A 16,002-nucleotide genomic window follows, 5' to 3' on the forward strand; every position below is an offset into this window, starting at 1 on the left:
CTTGCCTCATTTGTCTCCTGAATGGTTTAAGCATTTTAATTGGTGTACAGCCATTCTGTTTTTAATGTGGAAATTTTCAGATACAAAAGTAGAGAGAATGTAGTACTTTTAATACATTATAGATATTAACTTTCGGACAACTATGTCACACACATTTTCTCCCTATATTTTAACTATCTTTAAATTACTTTATGGCATCTCTTGATATATGCATAAAACATATTGTTATAGTGTCCAATCTGTTAGTCTTTTCCTGTGTGGCTTTTAGGCGTCATGCTCACTCAGGGAACTGTGTCCTCTTTCTAACTGCAGCCTCTCTGTGTTGTCCTGGGAGAATGCTCTCTATTTTTCCTTCAGTCCCTAGGAGGTGAGTAGTAGCAGCAGTGGTGATAGCAGGAACCACATTTATGGAGCACTTACTTTGTGCTGACTGTGGTGCTAAGCAATTTGACATACATTGTAAATTCCATGAAGCAGGTGGTAGTATTCTCCCCATTTTACAGATGAGGAAACTGAGGCCCAGGGAGGTTAAAGAACTTGCCCCAGATCTCACAGGTGGTAAGTGGCACAGCTGGGTTTGAACCCAGACCAGACAGTCCTAGTCCAGAGTCTGCACTCAGAGCTAAACATCCCTGGAACTAGTCTCTGAATCTATAGAACGTGTTCTGTAGTAACAAGTTTTTCTCTTTTGACGATGAGTTAGATTTGTTGAGAAAGCAAAAAATCATTCAGAGCAAATGTTTATTGGAACTTGGTCATCCCAAGAGCTGTGCTGTTTATAATCACTATTAGATTTTGATCCTGAAATAATCATACTGGTTTGCTCGTTTTTCTCATAAATTGGCACTGAAGACAGTTCCTAACGAGGAGTTCTGAAAATGTTCAGAGCAATAACTGCAACACTGGAACAGCCTTCCCAGTTAATCATAACTAACCAGCCGTAATCTTGGTGATGGGAGCAGGAAAGAGGGTATAGAGAACAAAAGTTCATGGTTGAGAGGAAGCCACAGTTAACTATCAATTATCGGAGGCTAAAGCTGTCCTCACGTTTTGGGGGATCATACCTGATGTGCACCGGTTAGTGGCCCAGTGGGTGGTGGACAGAAGAGAGACAAGCCTTGGGGCTGAGCGTCCAGGGTGGGAGCTGGAGGGAGGCAGTTGGAGAGGGTGTGGTTTTCTATTTTCCTGCGGGAGTAGGAAAGGGTATTGGCACCTTTCTACCAGCCCCAGGAACCAGTGGGCAGATGGGAGAGCCTAACTCTGAAACTGTGCAGGGTTGGGGAGGCCATTTTCCTGCATTTTGTCAGGAAGGAGGCATATTTGGATGCTTAGTTCCAGGGCCGTGCCTTGCCCTCTGGTCTGTGTCGTGCCTTGTCCACAGGGCTTCATTGCCAGGGCTTACGGATCCCACTCCTCCTTTAGCTGCAGGATCTGCAGCAGAAATAGCAGAGTAGCCCTAGTTCTGTGTTTCTTGGAAGTAGTTGGCAGTGAACAGGTTGTTGAGGGCACAGGCATGGCCTTTCCAGCTACAGTTCCCACTTCCTCCCCAGGCTTGGCCTCGGTCTCCTCCGCTGTAAACTCAGGGCGCTGATGCCGCTTTAATAGGGTGGCAGGGGAGTCAAGAGAGGCAGCGCAAATGTGGGCTTAGCTCAGTGTTGTTACTGTAGTCACTCCATGCCCTGGAGCTTTCCCGGATGTTGTGCTATTAAAGAAGGTCATCGTTAAATAAATATGAACGTGAACTGGCGAGAAGATTCTGTGCACTGGCAAAACCATGCTAGAGGATTTCACCACAACTAGATTAACAACCACTGGTATCATAAGCAGCAAGTAGCTACTCGGGAAGATTGATCTGACGGTAATGGTTCGTTACCAGTGGGATTCACCAGCAAGGGATGTGACCTCCTCAGGTAGGTATGATTAGAATACAGCCAGTGATTCAGATTCACCAGTTAATGTCCCGGAAGCCCTTCGTGGTTTCCTGAGTATTGAACAGCAAAGGGAGGATAGGAGGGGAGATGGCTGGGGGGTGGGGGGCTGGGCAGAGGACTGTGAACTTGGAACTGAGAGCACCTGCTCCAAGAGAGGACAGAAGCAAAAGGTATGAGGAAGAGGTCACTTTGCAAAGCTCCTTCTGATTTCTGGTGCAGGACTTCTGGTTTCTCAGAAGATTCACTGTGATCAGATTGCAGATTTCTTTGGGGGTTTGGACTTTGCTGAATTGAATTTGGGGGATTTTTCTAGATTCTGAAGAAAATGGCAAAACTTTAAAATTGAACAGAGGGGCTTCCCTGGTGGCGCAGTGGTTGAGAATCTGCCTGCCAATGCAGGGGACACGGGTTCGAGCCCTGGTCCGGGAAGATCCCACATGCCGCGGAGCGACTAGGCCCGTGTGCCACAGTTACTGAGCCTGCGCGTCTGGAGCCTGTGCTTCGCAACAAGAGAGGCCGCGATGGTGAGAGGCCCGCGCACCGCGATGAAGAGTGGCCCCCACTTGCTACAACTAGAGAAAGCCCTCGCACAGAAACTAAGACCCAACACAGCCATAAATAAATAAATAAATAAATAAAAATTAAAAAAAAAAAAAGAATTAAAAAAAAAAAGGAATGAAAAAAAAATATATTAAAAAAAAAAAACTGAACAGAGCTACTGATGAATTTTAAGTGAAGAAGTGAGATCGGGGTGGTATTTCAGCAAGACCCCTGTGAGAACAGCACATGTGCATGGGAGGAGAGCAGACAGCAAACAGGGAGCCTGGTGAGGCCTGGGCCACAGTCTGGAGAGAGGTGGAGAGGCCCGACAGGCAGTGGCAGGGAGAATGGCAAGCAGGAGAAGGTGATGAGATACAGGATGGACGTCCTTTGTGGGATGGTGACCGGACTGTATGGTGAGAAAGAGGAAGGAGTCCGGGGTGATCCCTAGGCAGCCACTAACTTAGGGTCGTGAGATGGCTGTCAGGCCACTGAGTAAGCTGTGGGCATTTTCAATTTGAGGTATCTGGGTCACAGGTAGAACGTCCCATATGCAGTTGGATAGGTACCTCTGGAACTCAGGTACATTCAGGTGAGGCTTGAAGCTTGGGCTTAGATGCCATAACCCAGGGAAAACAAACCAAGTGAGCAGAGAAGTGAATGGATAAAGTGTAGAATTGTCATGAAATTCTGAAACCGAGAAGTTCACTCACTTCCCAAGTCAATGAACCTTGATAGTGGTTGTCTTCAAGTGTGAATGCTTCTCAAGCTAGAGTGGCCTTACTTGGTGTGATGTTGCAGGAAGAGACAGCCCTTTACTGTGGGAGTGGTGAACACGCTTCAAAGAGAAGGAAAGGTTTTTGTTTCCAGTTACATCTTTGACTTGCTTTGGGTATTTTCGTTCAATGTCAAGCCTGCTTGCCCTTGACCTTGCAAACTCTCCATTTTCTGTAATACACCTCTTCCCATCCATGTCCTGACTGTTCACAGCCCTTTCTAGTAGAGCTGATTTTGTTGGCAGTTCATGCAGGTATGGCTGTGGGTGGTCCTTCTGGAGAGCAAGCATCTCTCTCTTTATATCCCTGGCAATTCCAGGATCCCTTTGGAGATGGAGCAGGGGCTTTCTAATGATTACTAAACTGAGTCGATTAAATCCAATCATGGAAGGAAGAATGAGATTGTCTCTTTTACAAGAGTCTGTGGAGGGAGCCTGGTAGTAACTCTTCAGTGATGAAGGTTGAACTAGCAGGGAAATAAAACCCTGAAAATGTAGGCTGAGGAGGTCAAATCTGACATGGCACAAAAGGTGTTTATAGTGGACCAAGGTGATGCTGGTGAAGCATTTTGCAAGGGACCCCTTTGGAATAGGCTTTGGAAATTGACGAGGAGAGACCCAAAGAAAGAGAGACCTGGCCTAATGTCATTCTTGTCTCACACATGTGTTCAGCGAGCTGACAGTGATCACAGAAGCATCATATTCTTGTAGAAAAAACATTGATTTCTAAGGGAGGTAATGTTGATGTTTCAGAGACTGATGAGGATTAACATGGGCTATAGTTGTGGTCCACGTTTGTCTATATCAAGGCATCACTGATGCTCCTCATGGTGGAATGGGGCCTCGGTGAGATGGGCAAAGGGTGAGAACTGGTAGACTCCCTATACACTTGAATACATGAAAAGAATCTGAAAGAAGGAACGATTCACAGCTTCTTCCAGTCCTTAAAGAGAAGAGGCATTTATTTCCAGCCACAAAGAAATGATCATAGTGGAGGCAGCAGAGCATCGTGGTCAGGAGCTTAGATGCTAGGGTTGGACTACCTGGGTTCAGATCCCGGCTTCTAGCTCTGTGACTCTGGGCAAGCTCCTTAACCTCTCTGGGCCTCAGCTCCTCAGCTGTGAATGGGGTAGTAATAGTACCACCTCAGCAGTTCCTGCGAGGAGTTCAGGGGTGAACCATGTAAAGTGCTTTGCGTGAGAGCGCCCGTCAGAGAGTTTGTTAAATAACTAGAATAAATGAGTGACTGCAGCCTCACCCCCACCCCCCCAGCCCAGTGAGAGTCTGATTTCCCTGGAGAGAAACAGGAGGCAGAGCCAAGCCAAGTAGAGGGAAGCCTACCCCTTGCCCTGGGAGAGTGGCCTGCAGAGCAGGGAAGCCTGGGCACATTTGGGACGGGTATCTGCAGCCTAAGTGCCATTTGAACATCTTGATAAAGCATGCTTCCCAAAGACACAATAGCTCAGTGAGGAATCAGAGACAATTATATCACACTTCAGGAATACTCCATTACAGTAATCACGTTTGCCTCCAGAGAAATTATTTTAATTCCTGAGGTTTTTTTTTTTTTTTTTTTTTCCCAGTCATGCAGTTCTGGTTTTATAAACATGAGTTTAAACATTGACTGGAGATGAGCCCCCATGAAGAAGTGGCCAGTCGGGGCCTGCTGCGTGCGGGCCTTGGTCTCCTAGAGGTCTTGGGACAGAACAGGGCGAGCGGGTGTAGGGTATCAGGACTTCATGCCAGTGGCAGGCCTTCTGAAGTGAAACAAATACTTACTGGACTTGGGAAGATATTTTTCTTTGTTTATCTGTATTTTTTTCACTTATAACAAACTTTGCAAAATTGACTTTGAGTTAGAAGAGTAAATAATTTTGATCGTGGAAAGGGGAAAAAATCATGAAGCAGAGAAGAAGTGCTTTGGGACTTCCTTGGTGGTGCGGTGGTTAAGGATCCACCTGCCAATGCAGGGGACACGGGTTCGAGCCCTGGTCCGGGAAGATCCCACATGCCGCAGAGCAGCTAAGCCCGTGCACCACAACTACGGAGCCTGCGCTCTAGAGCCTGCGAGCCACAACTACTGAGCCCGCGTGCCACAACTACTGAAGTCCACGTGCCTAGAACCCGTGCTCTGCAACAAGAGAAGCCACCCAATGAGAAGCCCGCACACCGCAACGAAGAGCAGCCCCCAGCTCGCCACAACTAGAGAAAGCCCGCGCGCAGCAACGAAGACCCAACGCAACCAAAAATAAATAAAATAAAATAAATTTATAAAAAAAAAAAAGAAGTGACTTTGCGGTTGTTAAAACATTGCTGGGACTTGGGTCCACATCCATAATAGCTCACGCCCACAAGTAAACGAGCAAGCCACCAATTCTCTATAAGAGAAACCCCAACGCTGAGTATATTATTTCACAGTAACCATACAGGGATAGACTTCTTAGTCAGTCCTGACATTTTATGAACTTTGATGTTATGATTACTGCCCTGAGTTTGTTGAGGCAGGAATAGTAGCTTATGAGCCAAAGGAGAACAAAATGATATTCTTTCATTCCTTCATTATTCACCAGCTTGTATTTTCCTGTACCTGCCAGATTTTCGGTTCTGAGGATACAGTGGTAAGCATGACCCTTATGACTCTTCCAGCCTCATAAGACAGGGTGCACATAAATATTGTAGTCAGCAAATGTGTGTAGCTTTGGAAGAGGGCTTTTGAAGGCTGCAAACAGGGCTGTGTGCAGGTAGCAGGGATGTAAGGATATGCACTTGGCAATAACATGCAGTTCACAAGGACATGTGCAGAGATTGTCATTACAGCGTCACTTGTAACAGCAACTTGGGGAGTGGCTAGATAAGGAAAACATGACATAGCCACATGATGGGATGCAACTAGCAATTATAAGAAATGCGTCACACCAGAAGTACCAACATACTTGCCACATCAATTGCTGTATTAAAAGGACTGTAGAATAATATATGTTAAAACGTTCTTTTTTAATCTGGAAATTTACCCACCGAATTTATAACCGTGGTTACCTCTGGTCAAAGGGGACTTAATTTTTATCAGTAATATTATACTTTTTCAAAGGGAGTATGAATTCTTATAATTAAATATTAATTTAAAAGATTTTTTTAGAAAAGAGGATAGTGGGATGGGGCAGGGTGTGGGGGGTGGGGGTGGCCAAAAAGCCTCCTCAGGCATTTGGGCTGAGTCCTGAAGGATGACTGATGGTGGTGTGTTGAAGTCCAAAGCATGTGAAAAGGCAATTCGAGTTCTAGAATCAAACTGAGTCATGAGTTTGAAAGATGGTCCTACACACAGAACTCTGAAACGGGGTTGGCTTCCTCCTGGTGGTTACATTTGATATCTGCCTCTTAAAGACACACATATCATGTCTCTTTCTAACTTGGAGCCTTTCATTCTTTAGTATCATTGCCTTCCTGTTTGTGAAAACATGAGACAGAATGTGTGTAAGAAGTTCTGTTATTCGAAACATTTAAAAGTGAGCTTGGCTAGACAGCACACTATTTGACTAATAGTTGTACAACTTCTGGAGATGAGAGAACTTGTCTGATGTCCACACAATTTCATTTCGTCGGCTATCACAGACTACCAGAGATGAAGGCTCCTGTTCTGCTGTTGCACTTTATTTTACGGGTGACATAAGAGAGTCTCTGGGTCTCAGGATGGAACCAAGCCAGATGCAGGCAGGGCTGCTTTCGCCTCTGGAGGCTGCCATCTTGAAACCTCAGCCTGGGTCTGTGCTTGGCGTCCCTGCAGTTTCCAGAAGGTCACAGAGAATTCCAGTCTACCTTCATGCTAGTTTCTCATCCGCTCTCTCAGGCCTCTAAGAGACACTTAAGGCAATTAGGTGGTCTCTCTGGCTTGGAATAAAGTCTTTTTTAAACATAAAATCAAAGTACCCACAAAAGAAAGTAGTGAGACACCTCATAGTCCGCAGTTATCACTGGATTGACTTGTTTGACTCCTAAATAAACCTGCAACCAGGCTACTAATTGTGTCTTTTTTTCCTATTGGTTTTAGGCTATGCAGACTGGAATTCCATTACATTAAACTGCTCCATGTTTTCCGCAGAAATAACGTGCTGGATCCAATAGTATTTTATTCTAAAACAAAATAGCAAAATAATGGCTCGTGCATTAAGGTTCTGGCCAGTTGTCCAGTTTCTGGGTATATTCAGTATCCGTGGCCGGTAAATAGGCTCCTTCTAAACTCTGAGTGTTACAGGGACAATAAATACTTTCCTAACTTTGGGTTCTCACCATGGAAACATCAGAGCAACAGCTGGGCTCTCTTAAACGTCTTTTCATTCTCTTAGTAGCTGGCAAAAATCTTTTAAGGGAAGCTGCTTCTTTTTTTTTTTTTTTTTTTGCTGAATAACAAAACTATTTTTGAATGAAATCACTGCTTCAGTTGGTCAGATATACGTCTTAACTGATTAAGATAACTAATTGGAAATTTTCAAATCCCTTCTTGGGGCCTTGGTAACCTAGAAACGGCCTTGAAGAGAGCAGAAAGTATGAGTCCCCGGGAGGCTAAGTTCAAACTCCAGTTGAAGTGTACTGTCTCACAGAGGGATGCAGTGTTTGCTCCATCTGAGGGATACAGATGGAGCCCAAGGGGTCACTTTGTCTGACAGAAATTTAACACACTATTTCTTCTGTTTGTTTTTGTGTTTGTGTTTGTTTGTTTAAATTGTAAATTTTAAAAAATTTTTATTGTGGTAAAATATACATAACATAAAGTTTACCATTTTAACCATTTTTAATTGTACAATTTAGTGGCATTAATTATATTCACAGTAACACTATTTCTATGACATATTTTTTTCATCTAATTATAGTATGTCATATGCATTTTACAGAACTAAATGGGGCATTTAAAATGCCTGCATCTTACCTAAACCTTAATACAGAACTTACTAACTAGTTGCCACAAATGGGTCACACCTGTGTCAAGACACTGATTTTTTTTTTTTTTTTTTTTTTCCCCCCTCAGGGCAACCAGGCAGGTCCGGGGTGACTGGGGCACTGGGCGGGTCTCCTGTCTGTTACTCTGGAGGGCTGTGCAGATGTTCTTGTCTATGCCCTGTGCAGGGAGGATTGAGAAGCACCATCCAGGGTGCTATTGCTTAGAAGGAAATGTGCAGTGACGGTGGAGCAATGAAACCAGTTTAGATTCTGCTTCGGGTTCATGACGTCGCCAGTTCTTACCGGCAGGTTGTGTGATCTTGCCTTCTCTGGACCTCGTCTTTCTTATCTGCAACGTGGGGAGATCTCCAAGGTCATTTTTCCAGTTCTTGCCACTCTGTCTGTCGACCATCCATAGCGAGTATCTCCATGCTGAGCACCATGCGAGGTCCACTGGGCCAAAGATCTGCAACAGGCAGTGAGTACTTACTGGATGTCCCTGGCGGCTGGGTCCACTAGAGAAACAGAGCAGGAGTAACTCCAGGCAGGGAGAATGGCTCCTTTGAGGACCCCAAGCTGAAATGCCCTTGGTGTTGGGTGGACAGCTCAATAGACTGATTAAGACTAGGGTGGGGGAGTTGCTGAAGGGAGAGAGGGAGATGAAGTTGGCAAGATGATGGGGGTATTAGCTGAGCAAGTTGGACTTAATCCTAAGGTTAGCGTGTACGTGTTGGAGCAGGAGAGTGTCATGTGTAAAGTCCCATCTTGTCCTCTGGTCAATTCCTTCTTGGCCTCCTGAGTTTTGCCCCAACAGCACTGTGGAAATTTTTCTCACTTGAGTACTTCCTGGTACAATTAGATTAATGTCTTTCTCCCCCACAGACCTGTAAACATTAAGGGTGAGAACCTCTACTAACCACTGTACCCCTGCATCTTGCACATAATAAATGCTCAATAAATAATTGTTGGGTAAATGGAGAGAGAGCCCTTGCCCCATGGTTACACTTCTTCACTTCTAAAAAATGTTTGTATTGTTACTTATTATGGGAAATCTCTGCACCTTCTGCTCAATTTTGCTATGAAACTAAAACTGCTCTAAAAAGTAAAATCTATTAAAAAAATTCTAATTGTCCAGAATTGAATTAATCATAATCCTTAGTTCATGATACACTGGCATCATTGGTCCATGTGTGGCCCTCTCCTAGTTTATTTACTTTATATAAATATAAATATTATAAATATTAATATTATAAACATGATTAACATTATTAATATTAATTATTAATGGTATATAAATATTAATATAAAGAACATACATGAGACTACCGTCTAGCTAGAAACCCAGAGCATTACCCTTAACTTACTATGAGCTTCCAACTTTCACATCTCTGAACCTGGGTAACCAGCACTCTTAAATATTGTTTAGTGTTGTCTTATGGGTTTGTTGTTATTTGTTTTTAGTATTATCAGATATATATATATATATTATATAACAATAGTATATTATATAATTTTGCCTTTTTGAACTTTATAAAAATATTAGAATATTGTAGTTTCTCTTTGCACTTGTCTTCACTCCACATCATGCTTCCAGGGTTCATCCATATTGTCATGTGATGCTGAAGGTCTTCCGTTTTCTCTGCTTGGAATATACCGCAATCTATTTATCCTTTTTCCCATTGGTGAGCATTTGGGTTGTTTCCATTTTTTGGTAATTACAGACAGTGCTGCTGAGGATATTCTCAGACTCATATCCCGGTGCACATGCTTTGGCATCCCTAGAGAGGGTTTCTCAACCTCAGCACTGTTGACATTTTGGACCAAAAGTATTCAGTGCAAATGTTGTTGTGGATGGCTGCCTCATGCATTGTAGGATGCAACATCTAAGACTAGATGTCTCCCGACATTGATAAATGTCCCTTAGGGGGCAGAATCACCTGGTTCAGAACCACTGCCCCAGGCTACAGCAATGCCACTTCTAGGTGATGTCAGTCATATTCACGATATGAATGCTTAACTTTATGAGATAGTGCCAATTATTTTGCCAGAGTCATTATGCTAATGCACACTCCTATCAGCAATATATGAGAGCCAGTTGATCTAAATGCTCTTCAGTGCTTAGTATTATCTTCAGACTTCTTAATTTTGCCAAGCAGATAAAAAATGGTATCTCATTGTAGTTCCAATTGAGTTCTATTAAACTCTGATTGATTTATACTTAAACTTCGGTTTTAAAATATCATTTCATATAAATGTATTGGCCATGATTGTGTATTTTGCTCACTTTTATAGCTGTGTTTTTACTGATTTTTAAAATATATTTTTTCATATTCCTGATTTGAGTTTATGTCTATTAGATGTGTTGAAATGTCTGCTCCAAATGTGTTGCTTAACTCTTCCTCATCCTGATTGCTTTGGTCCTAGAATATACTTTAATACTGTTTTAAATGTTTCTATTGTACTTTTAAAACATCTCAGCAACATCCATTTTCCTTCTTGTTTTTTGAAGCCTAAGAAATGTGACATCAGCCTGAGACCCGAATTTGAGAAAGTTAATTTGACCTTGAAGGAAACTGTGCCCTGCAGAATTGGTCAGGCGGTGGGCCTGTTGCTTTTCCAACGTGAAGAGGGTGGCCTCCAGTCTGGGACTGTTTGTGGTTAAAAGGAGACTACCTGATGGGTTCAGAACAGGCCTGTGCCCTAGAGTAACTCCTTATCAATTACAAACAAGCAGAATACCGCTAGAGGTATTTGAAAGCCAGAGGCCAAAGACCCAGAATGCCTTAGAACAAGTATAAACAAAATTAAGTTATACTTTAAGAGACAATTCAGCTAGGGAAAAAGCAAAATTGAACTAATTCTTCAATCTTAAATATGAGCAGCATAAAATATCATTCCATTTGACTAATTCTACTAGGATGAAACTAAATAAAATCAAGCATAGAAAGTCCTGTGCCCTACGAGAGGGTATTTCCTTCTTCATGCATTTGAGTTGTAGGGCAAGGCCAGTGCTTTGACCATGGGACTTCCTGGAAGTGGATTCCCCAATGAGTGAGTCATTGTGCTGCCTGCCCTTGGTCCTGCTCTGTCACTCATGATAGCAAAGCTATGACATACACAAGTCATCAGAAGATTTATTGCAGAGTCAGAGATGTTGAGCCCAAAGAGGAAGCAGGTTGGGATGTTGATCAGAATCACTGTCTTCATACATCTGGAGGACAGCTACATGCAAGAGAGGAGGATCAAAAATACACAGCTTACACAGGTGGAAGTTATAAAGGGGAAAGTGTTACTATCTGCCAGTGATTGGGAATGCTTTGCAGAGTACTATGTCCTCTTCCTTAGTGAATCAAGCAGAGTTCTGAGTATCCATTAGTGGGGGATGGTAGAGATTTCCTAAGAAGGCTCCAAAGCCAGTGACGATGATGGTGATGATGATGATGAGAGCTAATAGCTAAAACAAATTGATCTGCTCACTGTATGCTGCTCCTTTTCAAAGTGCTTTACATATTAACCCAGTCCTCCTAGAAGGTAGGTACTGTTGATATCCTAAATTGGGATGAGGAAGGTGGGGCCCAAGGTTACACAGCTGGTAAATTATGGAGCTGGAGTACAACCCAGGCAGTTGGCTCCGAGCCTCTCCAACTCCAGCAGACTTTGCTTCTAAATGACTTTACCACCTGGGAGAACAAATGAAGTCAAGTCGTTTTGGAGGATGGGGCTCCCTGTTTTGTGTTAAAGAGGAGAGACCCATTGGTTGGCAGGGTAGAGATCCGTGGGTTCTGGGCAGACCAGAAGTAATAACATTTGCAAATTCCTGATCAAGCTGAGGGAAGGTAGCCTCAGGCTGAAGGTTGAGGGTACAGTTTTTAAGTTGACTGCTGTTAGAGCAGAAAAGGACTGCCAAGAAAAAGGACTGTGGTGTGTGAGGGTGAGCTGTACCAGGCTCAGAAGGACAGATGGGGTGTGCTCGTTTGTGGCTTGTGGCATTACAGGAGGAATGCTGTCTTCACTGTTCCACTGGCTTCCTTGTTTCTGACAGAAGCACCCCTCAATCCAGGTATGGGGTATATAATCATGGGGTTGTACCAATACTTCTTTCTTCCTTTCCTGCCACATCTAACCAGTCACCAAATTCAGCCAAATCTGTTTTAATTTTTTTCGGATCCATCTCTTTTTCTTTAGCTCCACAGCTGTCACCTTCTCTGCCCTACCTCTTTATGAGGCTTGCATAACCTTTATTCCATAAAAGCTGATCAGCACATTTTAAGAAATAGGAATTATAGATCAATCTCTTTCCAGAAGATATACATAAAAAATTCTTAATAATATTATAATCAACTATACTTCAATTTAAAAAATTCTTAATATTAACAAATAGAACCCAGGTGTTTATAAAAAGGATAACATGGTATAACAAGGTGGGGTTTATGCTGGTATGCGAGGTTCGTTTAACCTTTTAAAAAGCAGTTTTGTAATTCATTACATTTACAGAAATAAAGGGGAAAATCATATGATTATCTTGATAAATGGAAAGAAAGCATTTGATAGATTTCAGCACCCATATATGGCAAAAACTCTTAGCAAACAAGGAAACTTCTTTGATCTGATAAAGAATAAAAAATCTGTGGCAAAGCTCATATTTCCTCTTGATATTTGGGACAATGAAAGGATGCTTACTGTCATCACTTCAGTTCAATGTAATATTGCAGTTCCTAGCCAGTGTAATAAGGCAAGAAAAAGAAAGGCATAAGAATTGGAGCAAAATAAATACAACCATCGTTACTTACAGACGGTATGAGTGTCTATATAGGAAATCTAAAGAAATCTATATAAAAAGTATTACAATTGATAAATTTGGAAAAGTTGCTGGATACAAGGTAAATTTACCCCCCAAATCAATTTTATTTCTATATATCATCAAATAAATAGAAAATTAAATTGGAAATTGATAACATGTACAGTAGCATTAAAATTTATATTCAGAAGTAAATTTAACAGAAAATATATAAGACCTCTACTGAAAATTTAAAGCTTTAAAAGAAATGAAAGAATATTGGAATAAGATTAGATCTAAATAAAGGATATACCACAGTCATGGATTGGAAGACTCAATACGTAAAATTGTCAGTTCTTTTTCTCATTTGTGTATAAATTCAATACAATCCCAACTAGTAGTCCAGCTAGATTTTGGTGAAGCTGATTGACAAGCTAATTCAAAAATTCTATGAAAGTATAAAGGGCAAAGGACTTACTTTGCAATGTCAAGGTCTATCATAAAACTGTAATAATTAAGATAGTATTCATGCAAAGATTCATGCAGAGTGTTCATGCAAGGATAGAAAAATTGACTAATGGTGAGAAAAAGTCCAGAAACCCACAGATATATACTTGATTTATGATAAAGATGATACTAACATGGGGAAAATATGGCCTTTTTACTAAATGGTTCTGGGCCAATTGTATGTCCATGTGGGGATAAAATGTATCTTAACCCCTATCTCACATGATACACTAAATAAATTATGGATGGACTGCAAATTTAAATGGGAAAGGTTATATAATAAAGCTTTTAGAGGGTCACATAAGAGAATGCCTTTAAGACCTTGGTGTAAGCAAAAAAAAAAAAAAAAAGAACAGGACAAAAAAGACACTAACCATCAAAGAAAAAAGATAAATAGGGTCCCATTAAGCTTAAGAATGTATGTTTATTAAAAGATACCATGAAGTGAATGCAAAGGCAACCCACAGGGAAAACATATTTGCAACACTAGAATATGACAAATTACTTGCGTCCAAATTATGTGAAGAATTTCTACAAATCAAAAATAAAAAGCGTTTTTTTTTTTTTTAGTTTATTTATTTATTTATTTATTTATTTATGGCTGCATTGAGTCTTCGTTGCTGCGCGTGGGCTTTCTCTAGTTGTGGCAAGTGGGCGCTACTCTTTGTTGTGATGCTCAGGCTTCTCATTGCGGTGGCTTCTCTTGTTGCGGAGCACAGGCTCTAGGCGCTCGGGCTTCAGTAGTTGTGGCTCGCGGGCTCTAGAGCGCAGGCTCAGTAGTTGTGGTGCGTGGGTTTACTTGGTCCACGGCACGTGGGAATCTTCCTGGACCAGGGATTGAATCTGTGTCCCCTGCATTGGCAGGCGGATTCTTAACCACTGCGCAACCAGGGAAGTCCGAGCCTTTTCTATTTTTTTTTAAAGGCAAAGTACTTAGATACTTCAAAAAGAGGATATCTAAATAGACATTAAAAGTATGATAATGTGCCCATCTTCATTAGTCATCAGGGAAAGCAAAGTAAAAACCACAATGAGACATCATCACACACAGATTAGATGGCAAATGAAATAGACAAAAACATTAAATCTTGGCAAGGATGTGGAAGAACCAGAATGCTCATATACTATCTATGGGAATGTAAATTCATTCATTCATTTTAAAAAATTGTTTGACAGTTTCTAATAAAGATGAATTTAAGCATATCTTATGACCCAAAACACTAAAAAACATGTACTACAATATCTATAACAGCCCTATTCAAAATGACCCCAAACTGAAAAGTACCTGATTATCATCAACAGTAGAATGGATAACTAAATTATAGTATATTCATGTAAGAGAATACTATACAGCAATGAGAAAGAATGATCTTCAAGTACACATAACAGTATAGATGAATCTCACAAGTGTAATACTGAACAAAAGGAGCTGGATACAGTATGATTCCTTTTAGATGGAGAAGAAAATCAGGCAAAGCTGACCTGTGCTGTTTCAAGTAGGGGAGGGAAGCAGTTGGAAGGGAGCATTAAAGGAATGCTGATTATGTAGATGCATCTATTCTGTGAAACCTCAGTGATTCGTGTACTTTTCTGTATGTATTTTATATTTCAGTAAAAAGAAAAACTGTAACTGAAGGAGAGTGGGGCAAAAGAGTTACAGATTTTGGCAGAATGATGCCTACAGTGGGAAACGGTCGATTCATAAGGATTGAAGGCAAGAAGGAGCTGGTGGACGTTTAGGAAGTAGAGGAGGACACTGAGATTGCAGAAGAGTTATGGTGGGAGGAGAGGAATGAGAGATTTGGGGGAATGGGGGCTTGTGGTCGGGGCGCAGAAGTTTGGATGTAAGGTTTCCAAGGTGGGCTACTTAGGTGCGATGGTGAGGTCCAGCCTGTGAGGGCCTGAAGTGAACAAAGATGAAGGTCATTGGAGTTAAGGAGTTTTAATCCCTTTGGCAAGGGATTGAGAAGCTTGGGTAAGTGTTCCACATGGAACACTTACATCACATAAGTCACATGTTGATAGGATTTAGAGGCCAAAGGACGGTAATGATTCAGTTATCAAAGTCTGTACTTGTTTAGCTGCAAGGGCAAAACCCAAGTTAAACTACCTTAAGCAAAAATGAAAAGTTATTATCTTCTGTTAGCGAAAGGCCAGGGTGAAGCTTCAAAAGTATTAGATGCAAGTGTTAAAATTGCCATGGAGACTGCTTTCCTCTCTCTCCACCTCCGTCCCTCTTTCTCCAACTCTGCTGTTCTTGGGCCGGGGTCACTCACAGGCAGCCTTCCTCCACTAGACTTAGGGTGTCCTTGTACCTTCTCATCCCTGAAGGCAGCAGGAGAAATCCCAGGGGTGGCCCAGATTGACTCCACCTGGACCATGTGTTAACCCTTGAAGTGGCGGGGGGGAGAATCAGCCCCCCACCCCCAAACACATTGACTGAGAATGAGGGAGTGACATGCAAAAACCATCCGTCCACTGTAGAGGGTGGTGCAGGAAGGAATGCAGTGAAGACATGAGGACTTCTCGCTGCAGGCGCT

At 42.1% G+C, this 16,002-nt stretch overlaps 1 protein-coding gene across 11 annotated transcripts in view; it reads left to right on the forward strand.

Moving 5' to 3' along the window:
• The window catches only part of FHOD3 (formin homology 2 domain containing 3), a 505,109-nt gene that overhangs the window by 343,151 nt on the left and 145,956 nt on the right, over positions 1-16,002 (forward strand). The window lies entirely within an intron of this gene.

Source organism: Balaenoptera ricei, chromosome 14, assembly GCF_028023285.1.
Source record: "Balaenoptera ricei isolate mBalRic1 chromosome 14, mBalRic1.hap2, whole genome shotgun sequence".
Lineage (NCBI taxonomy): Eukaryota > Metazoa > Chordata > Mammalia > Artiodactyla > Balaenopteridae > Balaenoptera > Balaenoptera ricei.